This window comes from Phacochoerus africanus, chromosome 1 (assembly GCF_016906955.1).
Source record: "Phacochoerus africanus isolate WHEZ1 chromosome 1, ROS_Pafr_v1, whole genome shotgun sequence".
NCBI lineage: Eukaryota > Metazoa > Chordata > Mammalia > Artiodactyla > Suidae > Phacochoerus > Phacochoerus africanus.
In genome coordinates this window covers 94517459-94522212 of record NC_062544.1, presented here as the reverse complement: position 1 = coordinate 94522212, position 4754 = coordinate 94517459, and positions in this window count along the sequence as shown.

Sequence of the window (4754 nt, the reverse complement as noted above, 5' to 3'; positions counted from 1 at the left end):
AGAACTTGGTAGCATGAGCATTTTTCCATTAAAATGTAGAATGTCTTTTGGATGAATACATTATATTTCATCATATGATATGCAAACGTTTAATAATTTTTCATTGTTTCAGTTTTATATTGCTTTTAATTTTTCACTTTCATACATAACATTGGCACGAACTCCTTTGTATATCATAAGTCTATGTCCATAGCTACGACTCATCTTACAAGACTGTACTAGTCATGAAATTACCGGAGTGAAGGACATGCTCTTTTTTGAGATGAATACATGTTGCCAAATTGCTTTTCAGGAAATTGGACCAATTTAGGCCCAGAGAGTGTCTTTAGAGGGAGAGACTAGAAATGATCCTTGACTAAATGGATCCACTGAGACCAATAAACACTAGGTGTGATTTATAGAAGCATCAATTTGCCTCCCTGTGACCTGTGATCCCTGACTTGACAATATAGTTTCACAAAGGAGCCGTGTCAACTTGTCCCTGCTATTGCACCAAAGTCTTGAAGAACACGCCTTACTGATGGTACACAGTTGGTCCATCTTTGTATACAAAGGGCAATTATGACTGGAACCATGCTTTGTATCTCTGCTTATATTATAAGCAATGCTGTTTTTATTCTTTTTTGGGGGTAGCATGTCTGCATCACATGGAAGTTCTGGGACCAGAGATTAGTCGCAGCAGTGATGAGATCTGCTGCAGCCCTGACACTGGGTCCTTAACCTGATGTGCCACCAGGGAAATTCTATAAGCACTATTGTTAATTGGCATTTAAAGAGGAAATACAGCTAGTGAATAACAATACTAATCACTGGGGAGTAATAATACAAGTATTCCTATGTACAGGGTATATATTCTTAATCCTCAAATGGAAACATTTCCAACTTCTCAGTGCTTTTTCTGATTGTCTTTAAGATGAAATACTGGTGCTTGTAGCATCATACTTTGTAAAATACCTTTTTCTTCTTTCTCTCTCCACTCCTCTTTCAGTTGTGCGTAATGTCTCGATGGATGAAAAACAAGTAAAAGGAAAGCTTACAACTTTTCAGCCCTGGTTACTGCAAGTTACAAGGCCACGCTTATTATATTTAAGAGAAGTTGTTATGTGGGTGGGCATGCCCATTGATGAACTTGCTGTTCTCACCAAATGAATCAGTTGGTATAATAAAGGAATTATAATTTACTTGAATTGAGAGTTTCTGTTGCAACGCAGCGGAAACGAACCCTGCTAGTATCAATGAGAACGAGGGTTTGATCCCTGGCCTCGCTCAGTGGGTTGAGGATCCAGTGTTGCCATGAGCTGTGGTGTAGGTTGCAGATGTGTCCCAGATCCCACAGCTGTGGTGTAGGCCAGCAGCTGTAGCTCTGATTAGACCCCTAGCCTGGGAACTTCCATATGCTGCTGGTGTGGCCCTAAAAGAAAAAAAAAGAAAAAGAAAAACATTGAATATATTAGGGCTTATGTTGCTTGTGTGTGTGAGAGAGAGGAGAGAGAGAGAGGGAGAGAGGGAAGTAGGTGTACTGTTTCACCTACAAGTACAGGCTATACCTGTCCTTGGCTTCTGGCCTCAAGCAGTAAAGGTTGCAGAAGTCTCCAGAAAACTGGAGAACACTCAGAAGCACCTCAGGGGCTTATGTTCCCACCTGCTCTGACTTCTCTCCACTCTCTGTTGGCAATTCATTACCAGCCTGAGTTTAACAAAGCTGCAGAACAATGAGAGATGCCCAGGTCCTGGATGGGAATGAACCCTTTATCAAAGGTAGCTGTTGTTTGTTTGTTCTGTGCTGGTAGCATGTGGAAGTTCCCAGGTGTACCACAAGGGAACCCCATAGGTAGCTGTCTTTAAGAGAATTCTTCTAGGTGAGGGACGGCATGGGTGGGGGACAGGAAAGAATCTGTGAAATAGACAGAAGCTGGAAGATGCTCCCGGCACAGGGAGAGAGAGGTTCCACACCAGAGACCTAGAAGGTAGGGTCCCCAGGGCTCTCTGTGGTTAAAGTAGATGCATCAACCATTCTGGTGAGTAGTTTCTTCTCTATTACCTTATTTGGCTTTTGCAACATCTTTGAAATATTACAGGTCTGCAATCCTTTATTTGAAACCCTTAGAACCAGATATTTTAGATTTCAGAATTTATCAGAATTTAGAGAAGTGATATTATGCCAGTTATGTATGTTATAAAAGCCCCCTAGTTGGGTCTGGGACAATATCTTGTTATCACACATATTAATATTTTGGTAATGAGGAATATGAATATTTGCAGTAAGGAGATAAAGACTATAAGCAGCCTCATCTTGGTGTAGATTAGATTTTTGCTGCCAAATGAGTTATGAAAAGCCATTGAGTTTTCTGGAATTTATGGAGTTTGTAACTGAAGATAAGGGATTATAGCCTCAATTATCCCCATTTTATGGGTGAGGAAACAAAAGTCCAGAGGCATGAAGAGACACGTCCAGTGTTCATTTTAGATTATTTTATTTTACTTTATTTTTGGCCATACCTGCAGCATGCATAAATTTTGGGGCCAGGGTTTAAACCTGAGTCACAGAAGTGACAATACCAGGTCTTTAACTTGCTGAGCCACCAGAGAACTCCAAATTATTTTAAAGTGGGGGTGATTATGAATATTCTATGATGATCTCAAACAATGCAAGTACTTATTTTAACACTAATGCATGAAGAGTTTTGTTTCGAGAGTTCTGATTAATGGCAAAAACGTTTTCTTCCATCTCTGACTCCCTGAAAATCTATTACATCTTTGTCTCTGTTTCCCAAAATGGGACCTTGGGATTTTAGATTTCCCCTTTGGTTCAGATAAGTTCTTCTCCAAAATTCATTAGAGTCTCAGTCATGGGCCCAGTTGAAGGGACCCTTTTCATAAAAGGGGGAAGTGTTCATTGAACCTTAACTATATATAAGGAGAAGTTCTGAGAGGAAAAAAAAAAAAGCAGCAATGGTCTTTCGACGCTTCCTTAGGCCAAACACAAAGAGGAACAGTCTTTGGAAAGTAACCAAAACATTAACCACACCTACGTGTACCTAGGAGTGACCGAAATGAACTTGGATTTAGAAAGAACACTGCCTCAATCAAAACAGGCAACAGTTTGCTGGCACATCTTGAAGTCCCAGTTCTGGACTCACTTGCCAGCTGTTCTTCAAGAATCGATTACACTATTCCAAGACCTGAGCAAACTAGATGGTGACCACAGACTCTGAACTGCCTCAGGAAAAACCAGCATCGTTAAAGAAATAATGAGCAGATGTCAGCCAGCCTGGAGCAGTTGGTTCCCGGCCCCTTCCAAACTTGCTGTGTGATTGACCAGGATCTAGCTCACACTCTTTCTTTGAACAATGATAGTTCCTTCTGAATCTATGTGTTAGTAAAAGAATTCTGAAACAGACACACAAGTAGTTTTCTATGTATTAGTAAGAAATCAAAATCATTGAAATGGGTCCTCGGAAGCTCTGAAAGTATTGTTTTGTTAGGGATGCTGTGATAGTCTCTTCAAAGCACAACAACATAGAACTACTATTTAATCACAGATATGTAAAATCAGGTTGGTGGAAAAACAAGCAAACCACTAATCCCAGATTGTAAAATGTGTCTGTGCATGTGCGTGTATAATATAGTATGTATGTTTCTTTTTGGTTTTTGTCCAGTTTATTGAGACATTATTTACATGCACATTAAATAAAATTCATTCATTTTAGTACTGAGTTTTGACAGAAGCATACACAGAGTTTGTAACCACCATCATGATAAAAAAAAATAGTAAAACAGTTCTATCACCCCAGAAAGTTCTCTCATGCCCCTTTGTATTCAATACCCAATTCCCACCCCCTAAACCATGGCAACCATTGATCTGTTTCCTGTCCTTTGATTTTCTCAAGTCATATACATGCAATCAGGAAGAATGCAGCCCTTCAAGGTTGGCTTCTGTTACTTCAGCAAAATTCATTTTGGATTCATCTGGATTGTTGTATATGTCAGTAGTTGTTTTCTCTTTTTTTGTAGCTAGGTATTCCATTGTATGGATGTACCGCACTTTGCTTATCCACCCACTCTCATTTTCCCATAACTGTCACTTATTTATAATTCTCATTAAAGGATGGGAGTATTGTTTCCAGTTGGGCCATTAGGAATAAAGATACTATAAACATTTGTGCGCAGGGGTTTTTAAAATTTTATTTTATTATTTTTTCTTTTTACGGCCTCACATGCAGCATATGGAAGTTTCTGGGCCAGGGGTCAAATCGAAGCTGCAGCTGAGGCCTATGCTGCAAGCCACAACAACCGATCCAGGCTGCATCTGCAACCTAGGCCAGCTCCTACACTGACACATCAGAGTCACCCAGTGTCCACAGTTTACAGTATGGTTCATTGTTGGTGTTGTACATCTATGGGTTTAAACAAATGTTTAACCCATATATCCATCATTACAGTATCATACAGAGTATTTTCATAGCTCTAAAAATCCTCCATGTTCCACCTATTCATCCACATCCACCCCAACCCTCCCATTCCTGGCAACCACTGATCTTTTACTGTCTTCATAGTTTTGCCTTTTCCAGAAAGTCATAGTTGCAGTTATACAGTATATAGTCTTTTCAGATTGGCTTCTTTTATTTAGCCAAATGAATGAAATTAAGGGTTTTCTGCATTTTTTCATGGCTTGATAGCTCATTTCTTTTTAGTGTAAAATAATATTTCATTGTATATATCCACCACAATTTATGTGTCTGTTCATCCTCTGA